This window comes from Sus scrofa, chromosome 5, assembly GCF_054392235.1.
Source record: "Sus scrofa isolate SSC_HxYL_T2T_F1_AM1 chromosome 5, Sscrofa_HxYL_maternal_Yorkshire_Landrace_v2.0, whole genome shotgun sequence".
In the NCBI taxonomy this organism is placed as follows: Eukaryota; Metazoa; Chordata; class Mammalia; order Artiodactyla; family Suidae; genus Sus; species Sus scrofa.
In genome coordinates, this window is record NC_139387.1 from 46251681 (window position 1) to 46274414 (window position 22734).

A 22734-nucleotide genomic window follows, 5' to 3' on the forward strand; every position below is an offset into this window, starting at 1 on the left:
ATCACAGGGAAAACTGGTCGACCCCGTGGGCCTTCAGGAGCGGGCCCGAGCCTCCGGGACAGCCTTTCGAGCCCGCAGGCCCTCGGAGCCGAACCCAAGTCAGCCAGGACAGCTGGTCGACCCCGCGGGCCTTAGGACCGAAGCGCCAGTCCCCCGGGACATCTGGTCGACACCGCGAGGCCTCGGGAATGGGCCCGAGTCGCCCAGGACAGCTGTTCGACCCCGTGGGCTCTCGGACATTGGCCCTAGTCGCCCGGGACGCCTGTTCGACACCCCGCTCCGTCCGACCAGGGCCCAAGTCCCCCGGGACAGCTGGTCGACCCTGGAGGATATCAGACACAGGCCCGAGTCGACCGGGAGATTTGGACGACACCGCGGGCCCTCGGGACCAGCCCGAGTCGCCCGGGAAAGGTTGTGGAACCCGCGGGCCCTCGGACATGGGCCCGACGTCCCCGGGACAGCTGGTCGACCCAGCGGGACATCGGGCACGGGCCCGAGTCGCCCGGTACAGATGGTCGACCGCAGGACCTCGGACACGGGCCCAAGTCACGCGGGTCTGCTGGTCGATCCCGCGGGCCCTCGGTCCCGGGCCCGAATGGCCAAAGACATCGGGTCGACCTCACGGGCCCTCGGACACAAGCGCGTGTTGCCCGGGACTGCTGGTCAACCCCGCGGGAACACGGACCCCAGCGTGAGTGGCCAGGGATAGCTGGTCGAACACGCGGGCCTTCAGACACGGGTCCGAGTCGCCCGGGGCAACTGGTGGATGCGGCTGGTCTTCGGGCCTGGGTAGAGTTCCCCGGGACAGCTGGTCGACACCACGGGATCCTGGACCCGGGCCTGAGTCCCCCTGGACAACTGGTCGACCCCGCGTGACATCTGGCACATGCCCAAGTCACCCGGGAAAGCAGGTAGGCTGCGGGACCTCGGACCCGAACTTGAGTCGCCTGGGAGAGGTGGTCCATACCACGGTCCCTCGGGCACAGGCCGGAGACGCCCGGGAAAGTCGGGCGACCCCAAGGGCCTTTGGACACAGGGCCAAAGTCGCCCGGGTCAGCTGGTCGACCCCGCGGTCCGTCGGTCCAAAGCGCGAGTGTCCCAGGAGAGCTGTGTGACACCGTGGGCCCTCGGAGCCAGGCCGGAGTCGCCTGGGACGTCTGGTTGACCCCGCGGGGCATCGGGCATGTGCTCGACTCGCCCTGGAGATCTGGTCGACCCCGCAGGCCCTCGGACTCGAGTGCGAGTCGCCCGGGACCCCTGGTGGACCCTGCGGGCCCTCGGACCCGGGCCCGAGGGCCTGGAACATCTGGTCGACACCGTGGGCCCTCGGACACGGGCCCGAGTCACGCGGGATAGCTGATCAATAATGCCGGGCCTCGGAACCGGGCCCGAGGTGCCCGAGACAGCTGGTCGACACCCCGGGCCCTGGGGCACGTGCCCGAGTCGCCCCGGAGAGCTGGTCGACCCCGCGGGCCATCGGACCCGAGCGCGATTTGCCCGGAAGAGCTTGTCGAACACATGGGCCCTCGGACCCAGGCCCGAGTGACCCGGGATGGCTGGGCAACACCGCGGTCCCTCCGACCTGAACCCGAATCGCCCGGGACACCTGGTAGACCCGGTGGGACATCGGGCCCGGGCCCAAGACACCCGGGACAGCAGGTCGACCGCGGGCCCTTGGACCCAAACTCGAGTCGCTTGGGAGAGTGGGTCGACACTGCGGGCACTCGGGCATTGGCCGAATGGGCACGGGAAAGCTGGCAGACCCCGCAGGACCCCGGCCACGGGCCCGAGTCGCCAAAGACATCAGGTCGACCTCGCGGGCAGTCGGACACGAGCGTGAGGACGCCGGGAATGCTGGTCAACCCCGTGGGCAGTCCCACCGAAGCATGTGTCGCCAGGGTCATCTGGTCGAACCCGTGGGCCCTCGGACACGGGCCCGTGTCACCCGGAGCTGGTCGTCACCGCGGGCATTCGGGCAAGGCCCGAGTCTTCCGGGACGCCTGTTCGACACCGCGGGCCCTGCGACCAGGGCCCAAGTCGCCCGGGGCAGCTGATCCATGCAGCGGGACATCTGGCACGGGCCCGAGGCGCCTGGGACAGCTGGTCGACCATGGGACCTGGGACCCGAACCGAGTCGCGCGGGAGAGTTTGTGGACACCGCGGGCCCTCGAGCACCGGCCCGAGTCGCCCAATACAGGTGGTCGAACCCGCGGGCCCTAGGACCTGGGCCCGAGTCCCCAGGGACCGCTGGTCGACCCCGGGGTCCATCAGACTCACGTGTGAGTCCCCTGGCACAGCTGTTCGACACCCAGGCCCTCAGGCACGGTCTCGAGACGCCCGGGACAGCTGGTCAACACCGAGGGATTTCGGACACGGGCCCCAGGCGCCAGGGACTGCTGGTTGACCCCGCGGGCCATCAGAACAGGGCCTGAGTCGCGCGGGCCTGCTGGTGGACCGCGCGGGCCTTTGGACCCGGGCCAATATCGCCCGGGACATATGGTCGACCCCACGGGCCGTCGGACTCGAGTGCGATCTCCGGGGACACCTGGTCGAACCCACGTGCACTCGGACACAGGCCCGAGTGCCTGGGACAGCTGGTTGACCACGCGGGCATTCAGACTCGGGCCCGAGTCCACCTGGACAGCTGGTCGACCCGGCGGGCCCTCGGACGCGGGCCCGAGTCCCTCGGGACAGCCTGTCGACACCGCAGTGCCTCCGACCAGGGCCCGAGTTGCCCGGGACTGCTGGTCGACCCCGCATGCACTCGGTCCCAAGCGCGAGTCACCAGGGACAGCTGGTGACCCCGCGGGCCTTCAGACACGGGCCCGAGTTGCCCGGGACGCCTGTTTGACACCATGCTCCCTCCGACCAGGCCCCAGTCGCCCAGGACAGCTGGTCGACCCCACGTAACCTAGGACGCAAGCGCGAGTGGTCCGGGACATCTGGTTGACACCGCAGGGCCTTGGGCCTGGGCCCGAGTCGCCCGGGACACCTGGTCGACCCTGCAGGCCCTCGCACCCGGGCCCGAGTTGCCAAAACATCGGGGCGACCTCGTGGAACCTCGGACACGAGCGCGAGTCACCCAGGACTGCTGGTCCACCCTGCGGGCACTCGGACCAAAGCACGAATCACAGGGAAAACTGGTCGACCCCGTGGGCCTTCAGGAGCGGGCCCGAGCCTCCGGGACAGCCCTTCGAGCCCGCAGGCCCTCGGAGCCGAACCCAAGTCAGCCAGGACAGCTGGTCGACCCCGCGGGCCTTAGGACCGAAGCGCCAGTCCCCCGGGACATCTGGTCGACACCGCGAGGCCTCGGGAATGGGCCCGAGTCGCCCAGGACAGCTGTTCGACCCCATGGGCTCTCGGACATTGGCCCTAGTCGCCCGGGACGCCTGTTCGACACCCCGCTCCGTCCGACCAGGGCCCAAGTCCCCCGGGACAGCTGGTCGACCCTGGAGGATATCAGACACAGGCCCGAGTCGACCGGGAGATTTGGACGACACCGCGGGCCCTCGGGACCAGCCCGAGTCGCCCGGGAAAGGTTGTGGAACCCGCGGGCCCTCGGACATGGGCCCGACGTCCCCGGGACAGCTGGTCGACCCAGCGGGACATCGGGCACGGGCCCGAGTCGCCCGGTACAGATGGTCGACCGCAGGACCTCGGACACGGGCCCAAGTCACGCGGGTCTGCTGGTCGATCCCGCGGGCCCTCGGTCCCGGGCCCGAATGGCCAAAGACATCGGGTCGACCTCACGGGCCCTCGGACACAAGCGCGTGTTGCCCGGGACTGCTGGTCAACCCCGCGGGAACACGGACCCCAGCGTGAGTGGCCAGGGATAGCTGGTCGAACACGCGGGCCTTCAGACACGGGTCCGAGTCGCCCGGGGCAACTGGTGGATGCGGCTGGTCTTCGGGCCTGGGTAGAGTTCCCCGGGACAGCTGGTCGACACCACGGGATCCTGGACCCGGGCCTGAGTCCCCCTGGACAACTGGTCGACCCCGCGTGACATCTGGCACATGCCCAAGTCACCCGGGAAAGCAGGTAGGCTGCGGGACCTCGGACCCGAACTTGAGTCGCCTGGGAGAGGTGGTCCATACCACGGTCCCTCGGGCACAGGCCGGAGACGCCCGGGAAAGTCGGGCGACCCCAAGGGCCTTTGGACACAGGGCCAAAGTCGCCCGGGTCAGCTGGTCGACCCCGCGGTCCGTCGGTCCAAAGCGCGAGTGTCCCAGGAGAGCTGTGTGACACCGTGGGCCCTCGGAGCCAGGCCGGAGTCGCCTGGGACGTCTGGTTGACCCCGCGGGGCATCGGGCATGTGCTCGACTCGCCCTGGAGATCTGGTCGACCCCGCAGGCCCTCGGACTCGAGTGCGAGTCGCCCGGGACCCCTGGTGGACCCTGCGGGCCCTCGGACCCGGGCCCGAGGGCCTGGAACATCTGGTCGACACCGTGGGCCCTCGGACACGGGCCCGAGTCACGCGGGATAGCTGATCAATAATGCCGGGCCTCGGAACCGGGCCCGAGGTGCCCGAGACAGCTGGTCGACACCCCGGGCCCTGGGGCACGTGCCCGAGTCGCCCCGGAGAGCTGGTCGACCCCGCGGGCCATCGGACCCGAGCGCGATTTGCCCGGAAGAGCTTGTCGAACACATGGGCCCTCGGACCCAGGCCCGAGTGACCCGGGATGGCTGGGCAACACCGCGGTCCCTCCGACCTGAACCCGAATCGCCCGGGACACCTGGTTGACCCGGTGGGACATCGGGCCCGGGCCCAAGACACCCGGGACAGCAGGTCGACCGCGGGCCCTTGGACCCAAACTCGAGTCGCTTGGGAGAGTGGGTCGACACTGCGGGCACTCGGGCATTGGCCGAATGGGCACGGGAAAGCTGGCAGACCCCGCAGGACCCCGGCCACGGGCCCGAGTCGCCAAAGACATCAGGTCGACCTCGCGGGCAGTCGGACACGAGCGCGAGGACGCCGGGAATGCTGGTCAACCCCGTGGGCAGTCCCACCGAAGCATGTGTCGCCAGGGTCATCTGGTCGAACCCGTGGGCCCTCGGACACGGGCCCGTGTCACCCGGAGCTGGTCGTCACCGCGGGCATTCGGGCAAGGCCCGAGTCTTCCGGGACGCCTGTTCGACACCGCGGGCCCTGCGACCAGGGCCCAAGTCGCCCGGGGCAGCTGATCCATGCAGCGGGACATCTGGCACGGGCCCGAGGCGCCTGGGACAGCTGGTCGACCATGGGACCTGGGACCCGAACCGAGTCGCGCGGGAGAGTTTGTGGACACCGCGGGCCCTCGAGCACCGGCCCGAGTCGCCCAATACAGGTGGTCGAACCCGCGGGCCCTAGGACCTGGGCCCGAGTCCCCAGGGACCGCTGGTCGACCCCGGGGTCCATCAGACTCACGTGTGAGTCCCCTGGCACAGCTGTTCGACACCCAGGCCCTCAGGCACGGTCTCGAGACGCCCGGGACAGCTGGTCAACACCGAGGGATTTCGGACACGGGCCCCAGGCGCCAGGGACTGCTGGTTGACCCCGCGGGCCATCAGAACAGGGCCTGAGTCGCGCGGGCCTGCTGGTGGACCGCGCGGGCCTTTGGACCAGGGGCAAAATCGCCCGGGACATATGGTCGACCCCACGGGCCGTCGGACTCGAGTGCGATCTCCGGGGACACCTGGTCGAACCCACGTGCCCTCGGACACAGGCCCAAGTGCCTGGGACAGCTGGTCGACCACGCGGGCCTTCAGACTCGGGCCCGAGTCCACCTGGACAGCTGGTCGACCCGGCGGGCCCTTGGACGCGGGCCCGAGTCCCCCGGGACAGCCTGTCGACACCGCATGCCCGTGGACCCGGGCCCGAGTCCCCCGGGACAGGTGGGCGACCCTGTGGGACCTCAGACCCGGGCCCCAGTTCCCTGGGAAAGCTGGTTGATACCGCGAACATTCAGACCCAGGCCCGAGTCACCCGGGACATTTGGTCGAAACCGTGGGCCCTCGGAATCAGGCCGGAGTCACCCGGGACAGCCGGTCGACCCCGCAGGTCCTCGGGCACGGGCCCGAGGCGCCAGGGAGGCCTGGTCGACACCGCAGTGCCTCCGACCAGGGCCCGAGTTGCCCGGGACTGCTGGTCGACCCCGCATGCACTCGGTCCCAAGCGCGAGTCACCAGGGACAGCTGGTTGACCCCGCGGGCCTTCAGACACGGGCCCGAGTTGCCCGGGACGCCTGTTTGACACCATGCTCCCTCCGACCAGGCCCCAGTCGCCCAGGACAGCTGGTCGACCCCACGTAACCTAGGACGCAAGCGCGAGTGGTCCGGGACATCTGGTTGACACCGCAGGGCCTTGGGCCTGGGCCCGAGTCGCCCGGGACACCTGGTCGACCCTGCAGGCCCTCGCACCCGGGCCCGAGTTGCCAAAACATCGGGGCGACCTCGTGGAACCTCGGACACGAGCGCGAGTCACCCAGGACTGCTGGTCCACCCTGCGGGCACTCGGACCAAAGCACGAATCACAGGGAAAACTGGTCGACCCCGTGGGCCTTCAGGAGCGGGCCCGAGCCTCCGGGACAGCCTTTCGAGCCCGCAGGCCCTCGGAGCCGAACCCAAGTCAGCCAGGACAGCTGGTCGACCCCGCGGGCCTTAGGACCGAAGCGCCAGTCCCCCGGGACATCTGGTCGACACCGCGAGGCCTCGGGAATGGGCCCGAGTCGCCCAGGACAGCTGTTCGACCCCGTGGGCTCTCGGACATTGGCCCTAGTCGCCCGGGACGCCTGTTCGACACCCCGCTCCGTCCGACCAGGGCCCAAGTCCCCCGGGACAGCTGGTCGACCCTGGAGGATATCAGACACAGGCCCGAGTCGACCGGGAGATTTGGACGACACCGCGGGCCCTCGGGACCAGCCCGAGTCGCCCGGGAAAGGTTGTGGAACCCGCGGGCCCTCGGACATGGGCCCGACGTCCCCGGGACAGCTGGTCGACCCAGGGGGACATCGGGCACGGGCCCGAGTCGCCCGGTACAGATGGTCGACCGCAGGACCTCGGACACGGGCCCAAGTCACGCGGGTCTGCTGGTCGATCCCGCGGGCCCTCGGTCCCGGGCCCGAATGGCCAAAGACATCGGGTCGACCTCACGGGCCCTCGGACACAAGCGCGTGTTGCCCGGGACTGCTGGTCAACCCCGCGGGAACACGGACCCCAGCGTGAGTGGCCAGGGATAGCTGGTCGAACACGCGGGCCTTCAGACACGGGTCCGAGTCGCCCGGGGCAACTGGTGGATGCGGCTGGTCTTCGGGCCTGGGTAGAGTTCCCCGGGACAGCTGGTCGACACCACGGGATCCTGGACCCGGGCCTGAGTCCCCCTGGACAACTGGTCGACCCCGCGTGACATCTGGCACATGCCCAAGTCACCCGGGAAAGCAGGTAGGCTGCGGGACCTCGGACCCGAACTTGAGTCGCCTGGGAGAGGTGGTCCATACCACGGTCCCTCGGGCACAGGCCGGAGACGCCCGGGAAAGTCGGGCGACCCCAAGGGCCTTTGGACACAGGGCCAAAGTCGCCCGGGTCAGCTGGTCGACCCCGCGGTCCGTCGGTCCAAAGCGCGAGTGTCCCAGGAGAGCTGTGTGACACCGTGGGCCCTCGGAGCCAGGCCGGAGTCGCCTGGGACGTCTGGTTGACCCCGCGGGGCATCGGGCATGTGCTCGACTCGCCCTGGAGATCTGGTCGACCCCGCAGGCCCTCGGACTCGAGTGCGAGTCGCCCGGGACCCCTGGTGGACCCTGCGGGCCCTCGGACCCGGGCCCGAGGGCCTGGAACATCTGGTCGACACCGTGGGCCCTCGGACACGGGCCCGAGTCACGCGGGATAGCTGATCAATAATGCCGGGCCTCGGAACCGGGCCCGAGGTGCCCGAGACAGCTGGTCGACACCCCGGGCCCTGGGGCACGTGCCCGAGTCGCCCCGGAGAGCTGGTCGACCCCGCGGGCCATCGGACCCGAGCGCGATTTGCCCGGAAGAGCTTGTCGAACACATGGGCCCTCGGACCCAGGCCCGAGTGACCCGGGATGGCTGGGCAACACCGCGGTCCCTCCGACCTGAACCCGAATCGCCCGGGACACCTGGTAGACCCGGTGGGACATCGGGCCCGGGCCCAAGACACCCGGGACAGCAGGTCGACCGCGGGCCCTTGGACCCAAACTCGAGTCGCTTGGGAGAGTGGGTCGACACTGCGGGCACTCGGGCATTGGCCGAATGGGCACGGGAAAGCTGGCAGACCCCGCAGGACCCCGGCCACGGGCCCGAGTCGCCAAAGACATCAGGTCGACCTCGCGGGCAGTCGGACACGAGCGCGAGGACGCCGGGAATGCTGGTCAACCCCGTGGGCAGTCCCACCGAAGCATGTGTCGCCAGGGTCATCTGGTCGAACCCGTGGGCCCTCGGACACGGGCCCGTGTCACCCGGAGCTGGTCGTCACCGCGGGCATTCGGGCAAGGCCCGAGTCTTCCGGGACGCCTGTTCGACACCGCGGGCCCTGCGACCAGGGCCCAAGTCGCCCGGGGCAGCTGATCCATGCAGCGGGACATCTGGCACGGGCCCGAGGCGCCTGGGACAGCTGGTCGACCATGGGACCTGGGACCCGAACCGAGTCGCGCGGGAGAGTTTGTGGACACCGCGGGCCCTCGAGCACCGGCCCGAGTCGCCCAATACAGGTGGTCGAACCCGCGGGCCCTAGGACCTGGGCCCGAGTCCCCAGGGACCGCTGGTCGACCCCGGGGTCCATCAGACTCACGTGTGAGTCCCCTGGCACAGCTGTTCGACACCCAGGCCCTCAGGCACGGTCTCGAGACGCCCGGGACAGCTGGTCAACACCGAGGGATTTCGGACACGGGCCCCAGGCGCCAGGGAATGCTGGTTGACCCCGCGGGCCATCAGAACAGGGCCTGAGTCGCGCGGGCCTGCTGGTGGACCGCGCGGGCCTTTGGACCCGGGCCAATATCGCCCGGGACATATGGTCGACCCCACGGGCCGTCGGACTCGAGTGCGATCTCCGGGGACACCTGGTCGAACCCACGTGCACTCGGACACAGGCCCGAGTGCCTGGGACAGCTGGTCGACCACGCGGGCATTCAGACTCGGGCCCGAGTCCACCTGGACAGCTGGTCGACCCGGCGGGCCCTCGGACGCGGGCCCGAGTCCCCCGGGACAGCCTGTCGACACCGCAGTGACTCCGACCAGGGCCCGAGTTGCCCGGGACTGCTGGTCGACCCCGCATGCACTCGGTCCCAAGCGCGAGTCACCAGGGACAGCTGGTTGACCCCGCGGGCCTTCAGACACGGGCCCGAGTTGCCCGGGACGCCTGTTTGACACCATGCTCCCTCCGACCAGGCCCCAGTCGCCCAGGACAGCTGGTCGACCCCACGTAACCTAGGACGCAAGCGCGAGTGGTCCGGGACATCTGGTTGACACCGCAGGGCCTTGGGCCTGGGCCCGAGTCGCCCGGGACACCTGGTCGACCCTGCAGGCCCTCGCACCCGGGCCCGAGTTGCCAAAACATCGGGGCGACCTCGTGGAACCTCGGACACGAGCGCGAGTCACCCAGGACTGCTGGTCCACCCTGCGGGCACTCGGACCAAAGCACGAATCACAGGGAAAACTGGTCGACCCCGTGGGCCTTCAGGAGCGGGCCCGAGCCTCCGGGACAGCCTTTCGAGCCCGCAGGCCCTCGGAGCCGAACCCAAGTCAGCCAGGACAGCTGGTCGACCCCGCGGGCCTTAGGACCGAAGCGCCAGTCCCCCGGGACATCTGGTCGACACCGCGAGGCCTCGGGAATGGGCCCGAGTCGCCCAGGACAGCTGTTCGACCCCGTGGGCTCTCGGACATTGGCCCTAGTCGCCCGGGACGCCTGTTCGACACCCCGCTCCGTCCGACCAGGGCCCAAGTCCCCCGTGACAGCTGGTCGACCCTGGAGGATATCAGACACAGGCCCGAGTCGACCGGGAGATTTGGACGACACCGCGGGCCCTCGGGACCAGCCCGAGTCGCCCGGGAAAGGTTGTGGAACCCGCGGGCCCTCGGACATGGGCCCGACGTCCCCGGGACAGCTGGTCGACCCAACGGGACATCGGGCACGGGCCCGAGTCGCCCGGTACAGATGGTCGACCGCAGGACCTCGGACACGGGCCCAAGTCACGCGGGTCTGCTGGTCGATCCCGCGGGCCCTCGGTCCCGGGCCCGAATGGCCAAAGACATCGGGTCGACCTCACGGGCCCTCGGACACAAGCGCGTGTTGCCCGGGATTGCTGGTCAACCCCGCGGGAACACGGACCCCAGCGTGAGTGGCCAGGGATAGCTGGTCGAACACGCGGGCCTTCAGACACGGGTCCGAGTCGCCCGGGGCAACTGGTGGATGCGGCTGGTCTTCGGGCCTGGGTAGAGTTCCCCGGGACAGCTGGTCGACACCACGGGATCCTGGACCCGGGCCTGAGTCCCCCTGGACAACTGGTCGACCCCGCGTGACATCTGGCACATGCCCAAGTCACCCGGGAAAGCAGGTAGGCTGCGGGACCTCGGACCCGAACTTGAGTCGCCTGGGAGAGGTGGTCCATACCACGGTCCCTCGGGCACAGGCCGGAGACGCCCGGGAAAGTCGGGCGACCCCAAGGGCCTTTGGACACAGGGCCAAAGTCGCCCGGGTCAGCTGGTCGACCCCGCGGTCCGTCGGTCCAAAGCGCGAGTGTCCCAGGAGAGCTGTGTGACACCGTGGGCCCTCGGAGCCAGGCCGGAGTCGCCTGGGACGTCTGGTTGACCCCGCGGGGCATCGGGCATGTGCTCGACTCGCCCTGGAGATCTGGTCGACCCCGCAGGCCCTCGGACTCGAGTGCGAGTCGCCCGGGACCCCTGGTGGACCCTGCGGGCCCTCGGACCCGGGCCCGAGGGCCTGGAACATCTGGTCGACACCGTGGGCCCTCGGACACGGGCCCGAGTCACGCGGGATAGCTGATCAATAATGCCGGGCCTCGGAACCGGGCCCGAGGTGCCCGAGACAGCTGGTCGACACCCCGGGCCCTGGGGCACGTGCCCGAGTCGCCCCGGAGAGCTGGTCGACCCCGCGGACCATCGGACCCGAGCGCGATTTGCCCGGAAGAGCTTGTCGAACACATGGGCCCTCGGACCCAGGCCCGAGTGACCCGGGATGGCTGGGCAACACCGCGGTCCCTCCGACCTGAACCCGAATCGCCCGGGACACCTGGTAGACCCGGTGGGACATCGGGCCCGGGCCCAAGACACCCGGGACAGCAGGTCGACCGCGGGCCCTTGGACCCAAACTCGAGTCGCTTGGGAGAGTGGGTCGACACTGCGGGCACTCGGGCATTGGCCGAATGGGCACGGGAAAGCTGGCAGACCCCGCAGGACCCCGGCCACGGGCCCGAGTCGCCAAAGACATCAGGTCGACCTCGCGGGCAGTCGGACACGAGCGCGAGGACGCCGGGAATGCTGGTCAACCCCGTGGGCAGTCCCACCGAAGCATGTGTCGCCAGGGTCATCTGGTCGAACCCGTGGGCCCTCGGACACGGGCCCGTGTCACCCGGAGCTGGTCGTCACCGCGGGCATTCGGGCAAGGCCCGAGTCTTCCGGGACGCCTGTTCGACACCGCGGGCCCTGCGACCAGGGCCCAAGTCGCCCGGGGCAGCTGATCCATGCAGCGGGACATCTGGCACGGGCCCGAGGCGCCTGGGACAGCTGCTCGACCATGGGACCTGGGACCCGAACCGAGTCGCGCGGGAGAGTTTGTGGACACCGCGGGCCCTCGAGCACCGGCCCGAGTCGCCCAATACAGGTGGTCGAACCCGCGGGCCCTAGGACCTGGGCCCGAGTCCCCAGGGACCGCTGGTCGACCCCGGGGTCCATCAGACTCACGTGTGAGTCCCCTGGCACAGCTGTTCGACACCCAGGCCCTCAGGCACGGTCTCGAGTCGCCCGGGACAGCTGGTCAACACCGAGGGATTTCGGACACGGGCCCCAGGCGCCAGGGACTGCTGGTTGACCCCGCGGGCCATCAGAACAGGGCCTGAGTCGCGCGGGCCTGCTGGTGGACCGCGCGGGCCTTTGGACCAGGGGCAAAATCGCCCGGGACATATGGTCGACCCCACGGGCCGTCGGACTCGAGTGCGATCTCCGGGGACACCTGGTCGAACCCACGTGCCCTCGGACACAGGCCCAAGTGCCTGGGACAGCTGGTCGACCACGCGGGCCTTCAGACTCGGGCCCGAGTCCACCTGGACAGCTGGTCGACCCGGCGGGCCCTCGGACGCGGGCCCGAGTCCCCCGGGACAGCCTGTCGACACCGCATGCCCGTGGACCCGGGCCCGAGTCCCCCGGGACAGGTGGGCGACCCTGTGGGACCTCAGACCCGGGCCCCAGTTCCCTGGGAAAGCTGGTTGATACCGCGAACATTCAGACCCAGGCCCGAGTCACCCGGGACATTTGGTCGAAACCGTGGGCCCTCGGAATCAGGCCGGAGTCACCCGGGACAGCCGGTCGACCCCGCAGGTCCTCGGGCACGGGCCCGAGGCGCCAGGGAGGCCTGGTCGACACCGCAGTGCCTCCGACCAGGGCCCGAGTTGCCCGGGACTGCTGGTCGACCCCGCATGCACTCGGTCCCAAGCGCGAGTCACCAGGGACAGCTGGTTGACCCCGCGGGCCTTCAGACACGGGCCCGAGTTGCCCGGGACGCCTGTTTGACACCATGCTCCCTCCGACCAGGCCCCAGTCGCCCAGGACAGCTGGTCGACCCCACGTAACCTAGGACGCAAGCGCGAGTGGTCCGGGACATCTGGTTGACACCGCAGGGCCTTGGGCCTGGGCCCGAGTCGCCCGGGACACCTGGTCGACCCTGCAGGCCCTCGCACCCGGGCCCGAGTTGCCAAAACATCGGGGCGACCTCGTGGAACCTCGGACACGAGCGCGAGTCACCCAGGACTGCTGGTCCACCCTGCGGGCACTCGGACCAAAGCACGAATCACAGGGAAAACTGGTCGACCCCGTGGGCCTTCAGGAACGGGCCCGAGCCTCCGGGACAGCCTTTCGAGCCCGCAGGCCCTCGGAGCCGAACCCAAGTCAGCCAGGACAGCTGGTCGACCCCGCGGGCCTTAGGACCGAAGCGCCAGTCCCCCGGGACATCTGGTCGACACCGCGAGGCCTCGGGAATGGGCCCGAGTCGCCCAGGACAGCTGTTCGACCCCGTGGGCTCTCGGACATTGGCCCTAGTCGCCCGGGACGCCTGTTCGACACCCCGCTCCGTCCGACCAGGGCCCAAGTCCCCCGGGACAGCTGGTCGACCCTGGAGGATATCAGACACAGGCCCGAGTCGACCGGGAGATTTGGACGACACCGCGGGCCCTCGGGACCAGCCCGAGTCGCCCGGGAAAGGTTGTGGAACCCGCGGGCCCTCGGACATGGGCCCGACGTCCCCGGGACAGCTGGTCGACCCAGGGGGACATCGGGCACGGGCCCGAGTCGCCCGGTACAGATGGTCGACCGCAGGACCTCGGACACGGGCCCAAGTCACGCGGGTCTGCTGGTCGATCCCGCGGGCCCTCGGTCCCGGGCCCGAATGGCCAAAGACATCGGGTCGACCTCACGGGCCCTCGGACACAAGCGCGTGTTGCCCGGGACTGCTGGTCAACCCCGCGGGAACACGGACCCCAGCGTGAGTGGCCAGGGATAGCTGGTCGAACACGCGGGCCTTCAGACACGGGTCCGAGTCGCCCGGGGCAACTGGTGGATGCGGCTGGTCTTCGGGCCTGGGTAGAGTTCCCCGGGACAGCTGGTCGACACCACGGGATCCTGGACCCGGGCCTGAGTCCCCCTGGACAACTGGTCGACCCCGCGTGACATCTGGCACATGCCCAAGTCACCCGGGAAAGCAGGTAGGCTGCGGGACCTCGGACCCGAACTTGAGTCGCCTGGGAGAGGTGGTCCATACCACGGTCCCTCGGGCACAGGCCGGAGACGCCCGGGAAAGTCGGGCGACCCCAAGGGCCTTTGGACACAGGGCCAAAGTCGCCCGGGTCAGCTGATCGACACCGCGGTCCGTCGGTCCAAAGCGCGAGTGTCCCAGGAGAGCTGTGTGACACCGTGGGCCCTCGGAGCCAGGCCGGAGTCGCCTGGGACGTCTGGTTGACCCCGCGGGGCATCGGGCATGTGCTCGACTCGCCCTGGAGATCTGGTCGACCCCGCAGGCCCTCGGACTCGAGTGCGAGTCGCCCGGGACCCCTGGTGGACCCTGCGGGCCCTCGGACCCGGGCCCGAGGGCCTGGAACATCTGGTCGACACCGTGGGCCCTCGGACACGGGCCCGAGTCACGCGGGATAGCTGATCAATAATGCCGGGCCTCGGAACCGGGCCCGAGGTGCCCGAGACAGCTGGTCGACACCCCGGGCCCTGGGGCACGTGCCCGAGTCGCCCCGGAGAGCTGGTCGACCCCGCGGGCCATCGGACCCGAGCGCGATTTGCCCGGAAGAGCTTGTCGAACACATGGGCCCTCGGACCCAGGCCCGAGTGACCCGGGATGGCTGGGCAACACCGCGGTCCCTCCGACCTGAACCCGAATCGCCCGGGACACCTGGTTGACCCGGTGGGACATCGGGCCCGGGCCCAAGACACCCGGGACAGCAGGTCGACCGCGGGCCCTTGGACCCAAACTCGAGTCGCTTGGGAGAGTGGGTCGAAACTGCGGGCCATCGGACCCGAGCGCGATTTGCCCGGAAGAGCTTGTCGAACACATGGGCCCTCGGACCCAGGCCCGAGTGACCCGGGATGGCTGGGCAACACCGCGGTCCCTCCGACCTGAACCCGAATCGCCCGGGACACCTGGTTGACCCGGTGGGACATCGGGCCCGGGCCCAAGACACCCGGGACAGCAGGTCGACCGCGGGCCCTTGGACCCAAACTCGAGTCGCTTGGGAGAGTGGGTCGACAGTGCGGGCACTCGGGCATTGGCCGAATGGGCACGGGAAAGCTGGCAGACCCCGCAGGACCCCGGCCACGGGCCCGAGTCGCCAAAGACATCAGGTCGACCTCGCGGGCAGTCGGACACGAGCGCGAGGACGCCGGGAATGCTGGTCAACCCCGTGGGCAGTCCCACCGAAGCATGTGTCGCCAGGGTCATCTGGTCGAACCCGTGGGCCCTCGGACACGGGCCCGTGTCACCCGGAGCTGGTCATCACCGCGGGCATTCGGGCAAGGCCCGAGTCTTCCGGGACGCCTGTTCGACACCGCGGGCCCTGCGACCAGGGCCCAAGTCGCCCGGGGCAGCTGATCCATGCAGCGGGACATCTGGCACGGGCCCGAGGCGCCTGGGACAGCTGGTCGACCATGGGACCTGGGACCCGAACCGAGTCGCGCGGGAGAGTTTGTGGACACCGCGGGCCCTCGAGCACCGGCCCGAGTCGCCCAATACAGGTGGTCGAACCCGCGGGCCCTAGGACCTGGGCCCGAGTCCCCAGGGACCGCTGGTCGACCCCGGGGTCCATCAGACTCACGTGTGAGTCCCCTGGCACAGCTGTTCGACACCCAGGCCCTCAGGCACGGTCTCGAGTCGCCCGGGACAGCTGGTCAACACCGAGGGATTTCGGACACGGGCCCCAGGCGCCAGGGACTGCTGGTTGACCCCGCGGGCCATCAGAACAGGGCCTGAGTCGCGCGGGCCTGCTGGTGGACCGCGCGGGCCTTTGGACCCGGGCCAATATCGCCCGGGACATATGGTCGACCCCACGGGCCGTCGGACTCGAGTGCGATCTCCGGGGACACCTGGTCGAACCCACGTGCCCTCGGACACAGGCCCGAGTGCCTGGGACAGCTGGTCAACCACGCGGGCCTTCAGACTCGGGCCCGAGTCCACCTGGACAGCTGGTCGAACCGGCGGGCCCTCGGACGCGGGCCCGAGTCCCCCGGGACAGCCTGTCGACACTGCATGCCCGTGGACCCGGGCCCGAGTCCCCCGGGACAGGTGGGCGACCCTGTGGGACCTCAGACCCGGGCCCGAGTTCCCTGGGAAAGCTGGTTGATACCGCGAGCATTCAGACCCAGGCCCGAGTCACCCGGGACATTTGGTCGAAACCGTGGGCCCTCGGAATCAGGCCGGAGTCGCCCGGGACAGCCGGTCGACCCCGCAGGTCCTCGGGCACGGGCCCGAGGCGCCAGGGAGGCCTGGTCGACACCGCAGTGCCTCCGACCAGGGCCCGAGTTGCCCGGGACTGCTGGTCGACCCCGCATGCACTCGGTCCCAAGCGCGAGTCACCAGGGACAGCTGGTTGACCCCGCGGGCCTTCAGACACGGGCCCGAGTTGCCCGGGACGCCTGTTTGACACCATGCTCCCTCCGACCAGGCCCCAGTCGCCCAGGACAGCTGGTCGACCCCACGTAACCTAGGACGCAAGCGCGAGTGGTCCGGGACATCTGGTTGACACCGCAGGGCCTTGGGCCTGGGCCCGAGTCGCCCGGGACCCCTGGTCGACCCTGCAGGCCCTCGCACCCGGGCCCGAGTTGCCAAAACATCGGGGCGACCTCGTGGAACCTCGGACACGAGCGCGAGTCACCCAGGACTGCTGGTCCACCCTGCGGGCACTCGGACCAAAGCACGAATCACAGGGAAAACTGGTCGACCCCGTGGGCCTTCAGGAACGGGCCCGAGCCTCCGGGACAGCCTTTCGAGCCCGCAGGCCCTCGGAGCCGAACCCAAGTCAGCCAGGACAGCTGGTCGACCCCGCGGGCCTTAGGACCGAAGCGCCAGTCCCCCGGGACATCTGGTCGACACCGCGAGGCCTCGGGAATGGGCCCGAGTCGCCCAGGACAGCTGTTCGACCCCGTGGGCTCTCGGACATTGGCCCTAGTCGCCCGGGACGCCTGTTCGACACCCCGCTCCGTCCGACCAGGGCCCAAGTCCCCCGGGACAGCTGGTCGACCCTGGAGGATATCAGACACAGGCCCGAGTCGACCGGGAGATTTGGACGACACCGCGGGCCCTCGGGACCAGCCCGAGTCGCCCGGGAAAGGTTGTGGAACCCGCGGGCCCTCGGACATGGGCCCGACGTCCCCGGGACAGCTGGTCGACCCAACGGGACATCGGGCACGGGCCCGAGTCGCCCGGTACAGATGGTCGACCGCAGGACCTCGGACACGGGCCCAAGTCACGCGGGTCTGCTGGTCGATCCCGCGGGCCCTCGGTCCCGGGCCCGAATGGCCAAAGACATCGGGTCGACCTCACGGGCCCTCGGACACAAGCGCGTGTTGCCCGGGACTGCTGGTCAACCCCGCGGGAACACGGACCCCAGCGTGAGTGGCCAGGGATAGCTGGTCGAACACGCGGGCCTTCAGACACGGGTCCGAGTCGCCCGGGGCAACTGGTGGATGCGGCTGGTCTTCGGGCCTGGGTAGAGTTCCCCGGGACAGCTGGTCGACACCACGGGATCCTGGACCCGGGCCTGAGTCCCCCTGGACAACTGGTCGACCCTGCGTGACATCTGGCACATGCCCAAGTCACCCGGGAAAGCAGGTAGGCTGCGGGACCTCGGACCCGAACTTGAGTCGCCTGGGAGAGGTGGTCCATACCACGGTCCCTCGGGCACAGGCCGGAGACGCCCGGGAAAGTCGGGCGACCCCAAGGGCCTTTGGACACAGGGCCAAAGTCGCCCGGGTCAGCTGGTCGACCCCGCGGTCCGTCGGTCCAAAGCGCGAGTGTCCCAGGAGAGCTGTGTGACACCGTGGGCCCTCGGAGCCAGGCCGGAGTCGCCTGGGACGTCTGGTTGACCCCGCGGGGCATCGGGCATGTGCTCGACTCGCCCTGGAGATCTGGTCGACCCCGCAGGCCCTCGGACTCGAGTGCGAGTCGCCCGGGACCCCTGGTGGGCCCTGCGGGCCCTCGGACCCGGGCCCGAGGGCCTGGAACATCTGGTCGACACCGTGGGCCCTCGGACACGGGCCCGAGTCACGCGGGATAGCTGATCAATAATGCCGGGCCTCGGAACCGGGCCCGAGGTGCCCGAGACAGCTGGTCGACACCCCGGGCCCTGGGGCACGTGCCCGAGTCGCCCCGGAGAGCTGGTCGACCCCGCGGGCCATCGGACCCGAGCGCGATTTGCCCGGAAGAGCTTGTCGAACACATGGGCCCTCGGACCCAGGCCCGAGTGACCCGGGATGGCTGGGCAACACCGCGGTCCCTCCGACCTGAACCCGAATCGCCCGGGACACCTGGTTGACCCGGTGGGACATCGGGCCCGGGCCCAAGACACCCGGGACAGCAGGTCGACCGCGGGCCCTTGGACCCAAACTCGAGTCGCTTGGGAGAGTGGGTCGAAACTGCGGGCCATCGGACCCGAGCGCGATTTGCCCGGAAGAGCTTGTCGAACACATGGGCCCTCGGACCCAGGCCCGAGTGACCCGGGATGGCTGGGCAACACCGCGGTCCCTCCGACCTGAACCCGAATCGCCCGGGACACCTGGTTGACCCGGTGGGACATCGGGCCCGGGCCCAAGACACCCGGGACAGCAGGTCGACCGCGGGCCCTTGGACCCAAACTCGAGTCGCTTGGGAGAGTGGGTCGACAGTGCGGGCACTCGGGCATTGGCCGAATGGGCACGGGAAAGCTGGCAGACCCCGCAGGACCCCGGCCACGGGCCCGAGTCGCCAAAGACATCAGGTCGACCTCGCGGGCAGTCGGACACGAGCGCGAGGACGCCGGGAATGCTGGTCAACCCCGTGGGCAGTCCCACCGAAGCATGTGTCGCCAGGGTCATCTGGTCGAACCCGTGGGCCCTCGGACACGGGCCCGTGTCACCCGGAGCTGGTCATCACCGCGGGCATTCGGGCAAGGCCCGAGTCTTCCGGGACGCCTGTTCGACACCGCGGGCCCTGCGACCAGGGCCCAAGTCGCCCGGGGCAGCTGATCCATGCAGCGGGACATCTGGCACGGGCCCGAGGCGCCTGGGACAGCTGGTCGACCATGGGACCTGGGACCCGAACCGAGTCGCGCGGGAGAGTTTGTGGACACCGCGGGCCCTCGAGCACCGGCCCGAGTCGCCCAATACAGGTGGTCGAACCCGCGGGCCCTAGGACCTGGGCCCGAGTCCCCAGGGACCGCTGGTCGACCCCGGGGTCCATCAGACTCACGTGTGAGTCCCCTGGCACAGCTGTTCGACACCCAGGCCCTCAGGCACGGTCTCGAGTCGCCCGGGACAGCTGGTCAACACCGAGGGATTTCGGACACGGGCCCCAGGCGCCAGGGACTGCTGGTTGACCCCGCGGGCCATCAGAACAGGGCCTGAGTCGCGCGGGCCTGCTGGTGGACCGCGCGGGCCTTTGGACCCGGGCCAATATCGCCCGGGACATATGGTCGACCCCACGGGCCGTCGGACTCGAGTGCGATCTCCGGGGACACCTGGTCGAACCCACGTGCCCTCGGACACAGGCCCGAGTGCCTGGGACAGCTGGTCAACCACGCGGGCCTTCAGACTCGGGCCCGAGTCCACCTGGACAGCTGGTCGAACCGGCGGGCCCTCGGACGCGGGCCCGAGTCCCCCGGGACAGCCTGTCGACACTGCATGCCCGTGGACCCGGGCCCGAGTCCCCCGGGACAGGTGGGCGACCCTGTGGGACCTCAGACCCGGGCCCGAGTTCCCTGGGAAAGCTGGTTGATACCGCGAGCATTCAGACCCAGGCCCGAGTCACCCGGGACATTTGGTCGAAACCGTGGGCCCTCGGAATCAGGCCGGAGTCGCCCGGGACAGCCGGTCGACCCCGCAGGTCCTCGGGCACGGGCCCGAGGCGCCAGGGAGGCCTGGTCGACACCGCAGTGCCTCCGACCAGGGCCCGAGTTGCCCGGGACTGCTGGTCGACCCCGCATGCACTCGGTCCCAAGCGCGAGTCACCAGGGACAGCTGGTTGACCCCGCGGGCCTTCAGACACGGGCCCGAGTTGCCCGGGACGCCTGTTTGACACCATGCTCCCTCCGACCAGGCCCCAGTCGCCCAGGACAGCTGGTCGACCCCACGTAACCTAGGACGCAAGCGCGAGTGGTCCGGGACATCTGGTTGACACCGCAGGGCCTTGGGCCTGGGCCCGAGTCGCCCGGGACACCTGGTCGACCCTGCAGGCCCTCGCACCCGGGCCCGAGTTGCCAAAACATCGGGGCGACCTCGTGGAACCTCGGACACGAGCGCGAGTCACCCAGGACTGCTGGTCCACCCTGCGGGCACTCGGACCAAAGCACGAATCACAGGGAAAACTGCTCGACCCCGTGGGCCTTCAGGAACGGGCCCGAGCCTCCGGGACAGCCTTTCGAGCCCGCAGGCCCTCGGAGCCGAACCCAAGTCAGCCAGGACAGCTGGTCGACCCCGCGGGCCTTAGGACCGAAGCGCCAGTCCCCCGGGACATCTGGTCGACACCGCGAGGCCTCGGGAATGGGCCCGAGTCGCCCAGGACAGCTGTTCGACCCCGTGGGCTCTCGGACATTGGCCCTAGTCGCCCGGGACGCCTGTTCGACACCCCGCTCCGTCCGACCAGGGCCCAAGTCCCCCGGGACAGCTGGTCGACCCTGGAGGATATCAGACACAGGCCCGAGTCGACCGGGAGATTTGGACGACACCGCGGGCCCTCGGGACCAGCCCGAGTCGCCCGGGAAAGGTTGTGGAACCCGCGGGCCCTCGGACATGGGCCCGACGTCCCCGGGACAGCTGGTCGACCCAACGGGACATCGGGCACGGGCCCGAGTCGCCCGGTACAGATGGTCGACCGCAGGACCTCGGACACGGGCCCAAGTCACGCGGGTCTGCTGGTCGATCCCGCGGGCCCTCGGTCCCGGGCCCGAATGGCCAAAGACATCGGGTCGACCTCACGGGCCCTCGGACACAAGCGCGTGTTGCCCGGGACTGCTGGTCAACCCCGCGGGAACACGGACCCCAGCGTGAGTGGCCAGGGATAGCTGGTCGAACACGCGGGCCTTCAGACACGGGTCCGAGTCGCCCGGGGCAACTGGTGGATGCGGCTGGTCTTCGGGCCTGGGTAGAGTTCCCCGGGACAGCTGGTCGACACCACGGGATCCTGGACCCGGGCCTGAGTCCCCCTGGACAACTGGTCGACCCCGCGTGACATCTGGCACATGCCCAAGTCACCCGGGAAAGCAGGTAGGCTGCGGGACCTCGGACCCGAACTTGAGTCGCCTGGGAGAGGTGGTCCATACCACGGTCCCTCGGGCACAGGCCGGAGACGCCCGGGAAAGTCGGGCGACCCCAAGGGCCTTTGGACACAGGGCCAAAGTCGCCCGGGTCAGCTGGTCGACCCCGCGGTCCGTCGGTCCAAAGCGCGAGTGTCCCAGGAGAGCTGTGTGACACCGTGGGCCCTCGGAGCCAGGCCGGAGTCGCCTGGGACGTCTGGTTGACCCCGCGGGGCATCGGGCATGTGCTCGACTCGCCCTGGAGATCTGGTCGACCCCGCAGGCCCTCGGACTCGAGTGCGAGTCGCCCGGGACCCCTGGTGGGCCCTGCGGGCCCTCGGACCCGGGCCCGAGGGCCTGGAACATCTGGTCGACACCGTGGGCCCTCGGACACGGGCCCGAGTCACGCGGGATAGCTGATCAATAATGCCGGGCCTCGGAACCGGGCCCGAGGTGCCCGAGACAGCTGGTCGACACCCCGGGCCCTGGGGCACGTGCCCGAGTCGCCCCGGAGAGCTGGTCGACCCCGCGGGCCATCGGACCCGAGCGCGATTTGCCCGGAAGAGCTTGTCGAACACATGGGCCCTCGGACCCAGGCCCGAGTGACCCGGGATGGCTGGGCAACACCGCGGTCCCTCCGACCTGAACCCGAATCGCCCGGGACACCTGGTTGACCCGGTGGGACATCGGGCCCGGGCCCAAGACACCCGGGACAGCAGGTCGACCGCGGGCCCTTGGACCCAAACTCGAGTCGCTTGGGAGAGTGGGTCGAAACTGCGGGCCATCGGACCCGAGCGCGATTTGCCCGGAAGAGCTTGTCGAACACATGGGCCCTCGGACCCAGGCCCGAGTGACCCGGGATGGCTGGGCAACACCGCGGTCCCTCCGACCTGAACCCGAATCGCCCGGGACACCTGGTTGACCCGGTGGGACATCGGGCCCGGGCCCAAGACACCCGGGACAGCAGGTCGACCGCGGGCCCTTGGACCCAAACTCGAGTCGCTTGGGAGAGTGGGTCGACAGTGCGGGCACTCGGGCATTGGCCGAATGGGCACGGGAAAGCTGGCAGACCCCGCAGGACCCCGGCCACGGGCCCGAGTCGCCAAAGACATCAGGTCGACCTCGCGGGCAGTCGGACACGAGCGCGAGGACGCCGGGAATGCTGGTCAACCCCGTGGGCAGTCCCACCGAAGCATGTGTCGCCAGGGTCATCTGGTCGAACCCGTGGGCCCTCGGACACGGGCCCGTGTCACCCGGAGCTGGTCATCACCGCGGGCATTCGGGCAAGGCCCGAGTCTTCCGGGACGCCTGTTCGACACCGCGGGCCCTGCGACCAGGGCCCAAGTCGCCCGGGGCAGCTGATCCATGCAGCGGGACATCTGGCACGGGCCCGAGGCGCCTGGGACAGCTGGTCGACCATGGGACCTGGGACCCGAACCGAGTCGCGCGGGAGAGTTTGTGGACACCGCGGGCCCTCGAGCACCGGCCCGAGTCGCCCAATACAGGTGGTCGAACCCGCGGGCCCTAGGAC